Source organism: Saccostrea cucullata, unplaced genomic scaffold, assembly GCF_032062105.1.
Source record: "Saccostrea cucullata isolate Sc308-1 unplaced genomic scaffold, CSIRO_AGI_Scuc_v1 ctg5905, whole genome shotgun sequence".
In the NCBI taxonomy this organism is placed as follows: Eukaryota; Metazoa; Mollusca; class Bivalvia; order Ostreida; family Ostreidae; genus Saccostrea; species Saccostrea cuccullata.
In genome coordinates this window covers 22273-32565 of record NW_026929115.1, presented here as the reverse complement: position 1 = coordinate 32565, position 10293 = coordinate 22273, and positions in this window count along the sequence as shown.

The following is a 10293-nucleotide window of genomic DNA, read 5'->3' as shown; positions in this document are numbered from 1 at the left end:
TTATGTATCAGTTAAATTGATAATCATTTGAAATTCTGCTTCAACTATGTATGCTTTTTGTTACTTTTTTTTCTACTTGTTGATATATGTGCCATCCTTTTTCCTTCTAGTTGTTTATTACATATTTACCATTCTGCATAACTTATATTTATAAACTCAAAGTTGTATTAATTGAATTTATAAACCTTTCTTCTATCGTTCTATCTTTGTATAATTTGTAGCTGATTAATTAATGTTTTTATAAAATCCTTAATCGGTTGTATTTGTTTCATACTTGTTACCACATTTGAATTGGTTACTGTAGACCAAGCTTGCCTTTCAAGATGCTAAAATCAAGTTTAAATACATTTTGTAATGTGGAATGGGCGCTTTGATTCACAGAATTTATGAAATAATTTTGCTTTCCTTTCCAAGACATCATGAAAACCTTGACACACACAAATAATTAGGATCGGTACTTTAAGTATCTATTAACAGCTATTTCAAAGAAATATTGGTAACTAAAAAATCACCAATAGATATTTTACACCTTTGACATTTATTTAAGTAGAAAAATGCTCAATTAGTTAATCACTTCGGGAAAAATTGATATAAACAAAGCCCATCGCCTGGAACCACTAAGAATTTCAAACATTTTTCATATCATATTATGAAAGAAATCGATTTTTAAAAAAAATGTATATATATTCTTATTAGGCATAATATTGTGAACTTAAATTACAGCAGTTTGATCAAGTTTAATACAATAAAATATAACATTTCTATTTTAATGGCATGAGAGAGAGAGAGAGAGAGAGAGAGAGAGAGAGAGAGATTATTCCAGAAGAAATGATAGGGAAAAAATCTTATAGTGCCCACTTGCTCTCAAAGAAAGATAACTCTTGTATATTCTCGTTGAATTTTGCTGCCATTGTAATTGTACAAGGGACATAAAAATTTAAAGGTATATATAAATACGAATCATCCACTTTTTTGAAATCGTATTTTAAATTTGCTTCATGATCCCCTTTCATATTACTTGATCAAAAGATGAATTTACTGCCGAAAAAATTGAGATGTTCTTAAACAAGGTTTTTCTAACGTTTTTAAAATAAACTTGCTGAGACGGTGAAATGAAAATTTTGAAACCTTATTTACAGGACACCGCCAAGCATAGTCCAAATAGATTAAGCTAATGTATAGAATGCAACTTAAACTTAAATTTTTAAAACGCTTTTAAAAATCTTTAGAACACCGTATATTAAAGTCCAAAATATTATTTTCTTTCAGCGAAAAATTTAAACGGTGAATATGTGTGTGTTAAGAAATCATATTTTATATTTTTAAAACCATTGCTTTACTATCTCTCTAAGGAAGGGGGGAAAAAATCTAAATGAGCACGCGAGTGCTCAGAGGTTGGTGTAAGAAAGATGCTCAAGTTTCTGTGGGTTTTTTGGGAGACCAGGTTCCCAGGTTCCAAAGAAATCGCATAAGAACCAATTGCGCCCGTTATGAGCAGGCCTATTTTTGTATTCATATGAAGCAGAATTTGTCTGAGGTCTTATACGTGGAAAGAAGAGGACGTTGCATCTCGATATTTAGATATATCGGCGACATACCGTCAATTAACAATCGTTATACGATTTACCCGTTTGAGCTTGAAGTGAGAGATACCACGAGGTCTGACACATCTGTTTCATATTAAGATATTTTACTTGAAAGGGTCGTTGGTAGTGGTCCGGAATCTAAGCTTTGTGAAAAACGAGATGACTTAAATTTTTCAATTGTCAACTTCCCTTAATTATGCAGCAATATACCTTCATCACCTACATGCAGGGTTTATTTCTCTCAGTTGATTCGATACGCAAGGGCTTGCTATACGTTTGAATAATTTTTTATGTGAATTATCAACGAACTTTTCTGTTTGTTTCCCAGTCATGACAGGAAGCGCATGGCGGGCGTGATCGTCGACAGGGAATGCACATTTATCCCTGGCACCTGATCCCACCTCTGATGTTTTGGAGGTCCGTGTTTGCTCTTCTCCTGTTTTGTGTTGTTTGATAGACCTTTAGGCTTAGGTGTTGCTTATTGTCTCCCTGTATTTCATTGACCATCTCGTGAAACCACTTACAAAAGCTATTTTTTCGCGAGAACTTTTCTTTATTATATCATTTTATCTATTTGCAAAAATTTTAATCTCCCGTATATTTTATTATGAAGTCTGTATACAATTGACTTTTACGAGAAGCACTGACTTTGACAGTTGACAGTTTACTTGACATTTAAACCTGCATCATGTATGGAGGTACAGAATTGATAATAGATAAGAACACCTTTCTAGTGGTCAAAGGTATTGTAATAGAGTTTGATCTCGATAACGGTTGCGAAGTAAAGAGTTCTTTTTTACATTGCATGCTTGATTCCACTTGTAGGACGAAAAGATTAATCCTTTGGATGATACCATAGAAGGATATGGAGATAACGAACAGTATTCAATATCAAAGTCCATAAAACAATACAAAACAGAAGCAGAGCAAACACGGACCTCCAAATTCAGAGGAGGGATCAGGTGCCATGGAGGAGTGAGCATCCCCTGCTGACCGGTCACACCCGCCGTGTGCTCGTTGTCATGATCGGGAAATAACGGAAAAAATCCGTCGTCAATTCAATGTATAAATAATGGACTAACAATTAGTATGAAAAACGTCAGTCAGCATTTGACTTATTGATAAATTTTATTTGCTGACAAGGTCTTTGTATCGACCATAGAACTTTCGAAATGATGACTTTAAACGAGACTGCTGATATTATGGTTTCATCAACTTGCTTGTCAATAATCCATATACACCGATAACCTGTGTCACAGTAGGTACTGACACTAAAAAGCTCTTTCACTTCTCGAAGGCCGTAGGTGCCTAGTACAAGTCTTAAGGAACACACAACTAAGTAGTCTGATTTTAATTAGATTGCCTCTTGACATAACCTTTTTGTTTGTATTTTTTTTAACATTGATAATTGTCTGTTACATTTACCTTTTATCACTAATTATCAGTTGAGATGGTGAAAAAATGTTTTAAAAATCGTAGTTTTTTGTTCTTTTTGATGAGTTGATGAGACAGAATATTGTAGATCTGCTTAACATTTAAATTTTTCATAGATGAATTGCAAAGATAGCGAAAAGTAAGAATGGTCAAAAGTCTAATAAGTTTGTGTGAATACATTTGTGGGACATGGGTACCAGTCACGTGAATGAGATTGTGTATCGCTGTGATTGCTGGCACGAAAACACTTACTCAACACTTACTGCCTGAAGGTCATAAGGCAATAGTACAGCTCTTTGGTAGCCCTCCAAATGATTATTGATGGGGCCTCAACAGGAGTGAAAAATTTTGGAATGGACAAACATGCAAACAAAAGTCCAATGCAACAATAGGAATGAGCAAGGAAATAGGTGCATTGACTTAAATGATGTCTTTTTACAAGGGTTATGCATTCTGAAGATACAAGTCCAACATAAGAAAAAAAAATTAGCATGAAAAAGGTTGGTATCATTACTTCCCTTAATTCTCTTCCTGCATGATGCACAAGAGGTTTGGAAATCTCTCCACTTAGGTCGGTCCGAGGCTGCATTGTGTGTAATGATTCAAGTGTTCAAGCCTGTGTCATTCCGCTGCACCTCCACCCCAGCCTCAATGCTGGAAAAAGATATTTATTATTTTCAGAAAAATGAAGAATCAATGAACCTAATGCTTTGTAGTATGAAAGATAACTCCTATAGCAATTGCATGAATAGATTCAACTCACCAAAGCCTAGATTAAGTAAGTTTTCTGATGAACGAAGACCGCCTTCTGTTTGTCTGTATTTCTTTTTTCGAACAAACAATGCTTAAAGCATTATTGTGGAAACTTAATTAGAAAGCCATGCAACTATAAAAGTGTAAATTTTACAAGAAAAGATTTTTTTTTTAAATATTAAACACTGTTTTTGAAGGCCGCTTTATTCTTTTTTATAAAAATGCACATTAACAAGAATGACCAAATTTTGACGGCAGTAGCACCGTAAACCACATACAAGAATCTGAGTTCCCATCGGAAATAGCCGAGAACGTTAGAATAGATTTTTAATTTTTTACCATAAGTGTACTGAATTGGACTTTAAACAAGCTATAAGCAAAGGATTCTTTCAATTTAGATCATTTGTGCCATATTAGACCAAATCCGCGAAATTTTGAATACGTTAGAGCCGTTTTTTTAATTACTTTGCATATATCGTCTGCGGCGTACCTAAAAGTAATCGTTTAGAAAAAAAGTCGTGTTTAAAACCTCAAAAATATCAACACATGTTGAGAGAGATAGAAGAACTAGTAAAGTCTCCCGTAACATTAAATGTATTGCAGAGGAGTAAGACTTCACAGCTGACAGGTCATTGGAGAAATCCGTAGAGAATTTGGTATGCCAATAATAGCCCAGTAATTTGTATATGATATGCCTGCCATCCTTCAATCTATCAGTGACATGTATTTAAAAACGAAGTCTTTCTTTCGATCATAAAGTTTTCAAATAGCTGACTTTGAACAAGATTATAAATGCCTTTATATATGAACTTATTTGACGGTAGCCTGCCTTGATTTTGGAACTGTTTATTAGTAAACACGCTGTTTTCCTAAAAATAAAGTGGAAACATACACTTTAGGTGAAAAAGGTATATTACTATATGAATAGATGTTGACATAGAAATGTTGAATGCTTTAGATTTCTCACAAAGTATACAGCAAAACTCGTTTAGTACGAACACGGATATATCGAATTTACGGATATAGCGAAGTTATCTTATATCCCCAGCTATATATATTCAACGAATTCCTTATACGGATATAACGAATTACGGATATAGCGAAGTAATTTTATTGGTCCCTGTGACTTCGTTATTTCCGAGTTTTACTGTAGATTTCAGTTTGCCATAAACATGTTTCTCCACCTACCCTAGAAATTCCAGAGGAAGGACCAGGTGCCTACGAGGAGTATGTATCTGCTGTTGACCGGTCACATCCGCCTTGAGCCCTATTTTTTGTTCCAGTAGGTGGAACATTCCATAATCAATTCAGTATAAAAACAAAAGCCTCACAATTGGTATGAAACAAGAGTCGGACACATCTGTTTCATATCTGGATATTTTACTTGAAAAAGACGTTACTGATAATCTAATAACCAAGCTCTGTGATAAACGTGATGACTTTTAAATTAGCTTTACAATCTTCAACTTCCCTTACTTATGCAGCAATATACCTTCATCACCTGCAGAAGGAGTTTATATCTCTCAAGTTAATTCGTTATGCAAAAGTATGCTCTACGTATAAACAATTTCTAAAACGAGGTTTTTAATTGACAAACAATTAAGTTGACGAAACACGAATATCAACAGTTTCGTTTAAGGTTTCGTGAAAGATCAACATGTCTAAAAATTTATTTTTACAATAGTTTAAAAACTATGCGAGGTATAAAGTTAAAATTTTTACAGTTTATAAATATATCATTGATTAATGGATAGAATGCATCATTTGATAACAAATACTTGAAAAATAGTTCTCGAGAAAAATTATCTTAACAAACATACATATTTTTTTTTTTAAAAATACACCTAATTAATTCGGTGCTTATAGTGAAAGTCATCATTGCTTCATTTTTAATGAAGGGCAAGTTGGACTTCGATTGCCTCTGGTAAGTTGTTTTCAGTGTTTATTTTGTCCAAATGTTAATATTTCAAACCAAAAGTAAGATTTGCAAATGGCAGATTTTATAGGGGTCTTGTCTTCATACATGTTATGCGTTCAATAACAGTCTATCAGAGCCCATTCACGTCCAACTTGACCTTCATTGATTTAAGGAATCACTTTCTAGTTAGTATAGTGTGCCAGGGCATGAACGACTTTTGAGCTTGAGTACTGTTCTTTATCTCCATATGTTTCATTAAGGTTTTGTCCAAAATCTCAATCACATCATCTCGGGTCTTTCCGTAAGAGGTCGGAAAAACAACCTAGAATGTATTTTAAACATCACCGGATTTTAAAAATTTATATATCTTACTGTCTATTTGAATATAGAATTGAAAGGCTTTAAAGTTCCTTCTGAAGTATATTTTAGGTAATATCTTTACAATCAATAAAGTTAAACTCCATACTCCAGAGATAAGAGGTCTTCCAACATTTATTTCTAAGTTTGTGAAACGGAGGGTTGTCATAGCGTCTACGTAGTACATTCAAGGCTTTTTTCCGCTAGGCAAAAAGGCCTGAGAAATTGCGATTGTCCAAAATCTCTAACTGTCTACGGTAAAACTTTCTTGGCTAAATGAGACTGGAATTCCATATCCGTTTTATAGCATTTAAGTTTCCTCGTGGTAATCTGGTGATACGAACTCGGTTTTTTTTTATATCCAGGTTATTGCATTACCGTCGTCGAAAGGATGCAAAGGATGTTTGATGCTTTTAATTATGGTATGAATATAAATTTAAACTAGAAACTCTTGTTGCTACAGCAACAAAAACGGTCTTCCGTTCTCTTCTATTTATCTGTATGAATTAGCTTTTATCTATGTTAAAAAAGATATAATATTTACAATGATTAAAGGAAAACTCATATATAACTTATAAATATAAGTATAACTTACAAAGATTCTCGACGTTTCTTTAAACAATTATAGTTTTAATAACATTTATAAAAATCATTTTCAATTTTTTTTATCACTTCCTGTGATTACCGGAAGTGACGGCGGACGCATTATACACTAGATCTGTTGTCCAATCTTCAAGTTTTATTATTCGTATAAATTAAGTGTCCTGATCTATTACAGTTTAAGAGATCTCCTAATATTAACTTAACAAGGAATCACGTGACCGGAAGTAAATTTTAAAAAAGATATTTGAGGTAACTCTAGACATTTGCAGTCTGAATAACATGTCCTAAAATTTCAAATACTCTTTTTATAAAAGATATTTATGGAATAGTATGCTACTCAATTTATGCAGTTTTTCTATTATAACCGGAAGTTGTTTTTGTTTCCAGTGGGATTGGACTATTTTGAAACTACAAATAAGATGCTATAATTTATTACTAAGAAAGATTCCATAAAGAAAAGATAATTTTTTTTATTTATTCAATCACTTTCTGTGACAACCGGAAGTGACGGCGGACAATCTTAACCCAAATGGATTTGTCTACTCATCAAGATCTACCACCCCTATAAGTTTGGTGTCTTAATCTCTTACCGTTTACGAGATCTAGCTATGATAATTTCTAATTTTGAGGACAGGAAATCACGCGACCGGAAGTGGATTTTAAAAAGATATTTGACTTTACTGTAGACATATGCACTCTGAATAACATATCTAAAAATCATTACAAATACTTTATCTATAAAAAGTATTTATGGGAAAGAAAAATACTCAAATTATGTAGTTTTTCTCTTATAACCGGAAGTTGTTGTGTTTCTTTTCAGTGAGACTGATATATTTGAAAATTACAAATAAAATGCTATAATGCAATGCAAAAAAAGTTTCATGAAAGAAAGATTGAAATTTTCGATTTCTTTGATCACTTCCTGTGACGACCGGAAGTGACGGCTGACACTCTTATTCCCGACAGTTTTGCATACTTATCAAGATCTACCATTCCTATAAGTTTGGTGTCTTAATCTCTTACCGTTTACGAGATCTAGCTATGATAACTTCTCATTTCGAGGACAGGAAATCACGCGACCGGAAGTGAATTTTAAAAAGATTTTTGACGTTACTGTAGTCATTTGCAGTCTGAATAATATATCCAAAAATCAATCCAAATACTTCATCTATAAAAAATATTTATGGGAAAGAAAAATACTCAAATTATGTAGTTTTTCTCTTATAACTGGAAGTTGCCGTTTTTGTTTCCGGTGGGACTGACATATTTCAACACTACAAGTAAGATGCTATAATGTGATGCAAAAAAAGTTTCAAAAAAGAAAAGTTGAAATTTTCGATTTCTTTGATCACTTCCTGTGACGACCGGAAGTGACGGCGGACAATCTTAACCCAAATGGATTTGCCTACTTATCAAGATCTATCATCCCTGTAAGTTTGGTGCCTTAATCTCTTATCGTTTCTGAGATCTCACTCGGATTAAATATTTTTGAAAAAAGCGGAAATCGGACATATCTGACGACCGGAAGTGAATTTCGAAAAAATGAAAAAAACGTCTCGAGGTATTTTTATTCTCTATCATCCCTGAAAATTTCAGAAAAATCCGTCCAGCCATCTCTGAGAAATCTTGCCGACAAGATTTAGGAAAAAAAATAATAATAATAAGAAACTAGGAGACTTATTGTTCACAGAACAATAAGAGGTCTTTCCACCTTCTTTGAATTTCAAATCTCTTTTATATTTGACTCCTTAAAATTAAATTTCATGAAAAAAAAAACAAAATTGTCTTAAAACATAGAAAAAATTAAAAATAAAAAAATGGAATGACCTTGACCTTTGACCTTGAACAATTTTCAAGGTCAAAGGTCAAGGGTCACAATGCAATTGACCCCATGCTTCTAGGTCTTATAGTTTTCAAGTTATAAGGTTTTATATTAAGTACAAAGAAGTTAAAGGGCAATAACTTATATAAGGGGTCATCAGATCCTTTTGCATTTATACAGTTAAGTTAGGACTAAAGATCCTTTACACATTAGTGAAGGTTTGGTGCCTCTGGGGTCTATAGTTTGGGAGGAGTAGCGATAACAAGGTTTTTTGCACAAGGGGCAATAACTTTTAAAAGGGTTAATTTTAGGGGACAAGAAGGAAATCCTTGAAATAGTTTTAAGAGTGCATATCAATGATACATAGACATTGAGTATATGTTGAAAGACAAAAGAGATATAAAAAGAGCTGAATTTCTCATTTTTGAAATGACCTTGACCTTTGACCTTTACACAAATGTTAAGGTCAAAGGTCAATAAATCTTATGCAGTTGGTCCCATGTCTCTATGACTTCTTATTTTGAAAATTTTAAATTATTTCTAAAATTCATAAAGTTTCAGGGGCAATAACTCATTGAAAGGGTCAAAGAATGCTTTCGCAATGAATAGATTGAAGAGTCTCCTAAATTAGTCAAAGACATTGGTGAAGGTTTCATACCTCTACGGTTTACAGTTTCGAAGGAGTAGCGATAACAAGCATTTCTTGCGAAAGGGGTCGTAACTCTGAAAGGGGTCAAGGTTCATTTACGCAGGGTCAACTGCAATAATCTTTTACAAAGTACATTCTTATGGACTATAAATCTTTTCGATATATCTTGAAACTCAAAATCACACGGCGGAAAAATAAGAAGAACTAGGAGACTTATTGTTCAAAGAACAATAAGAGGTCTTTCCAGCTTTTTAAGTGTTTCCGTGTCATTTGGGTTGAAAAAAAGAAGAAAAACGCCAATTAAAAAAAAAAAAAAAAAAAATTAAAAAGTGCTGCCAGCAGGATTCGAACTGAGGACCCTCAGATTGCAAGGCGAACGCTCTATGCACTACGCCACAGGCTCCGATGAAGTTGGTTTCCGTAAACTAACAGTGTAGAAAAAAAGAAGAAATGAAAACACGTGGATTTAAATAAAAATAGAAACGCGTGAAGTTTTAAATAGTACAGAAACACGTGTATTTATTTGTTTGTGATGGAACATAGGGAGGAATAATGAATAGTTCTAAGAAAAACGATTGGTGGATATTGAAAATGGAGATTTCCTGTAAAAAAAAACATTCGAGTTTGTTTATAGTTTGAATAGATTGAGTTAATCATACAGAGCTTAAGATACATTCGAACTTCCGTGTCGGCACTGTGTTTACAATTTGTGAAAATATAGGCGCGTTTGTTTTGACAGATATGGTGAACTCATAGGTTAGATTAAATAATCATCTCTATTTGGATTGAATTAATAGTTATGAGCATAAATTAAACTTGAAACATGCATTTCATGAAGAAAACGGTGTCAGCGAGAGCGTGGAAATTTATTTGATAGGAAAAATCCCTAATTTCGAGATTCATCCGATTAATATGAAATCTTAATAAATTTCAAATAAATTCCACATTCTAAAGAGAACAAGAATACTTGGTATTAAAATGTCGTATTAGAGCAGGAGAATCAAATGCTATTAACAAAAACTGAAGAAATAGCCAAGGCAAGCTTTAATTAATTTTTATGCTCATCAGCACTTAAATTTTAGACAGAAAAAAAATGTAGGTTTCGCCGATATTGAATAGAATTTCATTATACTTAAGAGACTCACCGTAAAACTCTCAGGACACTTTCTTT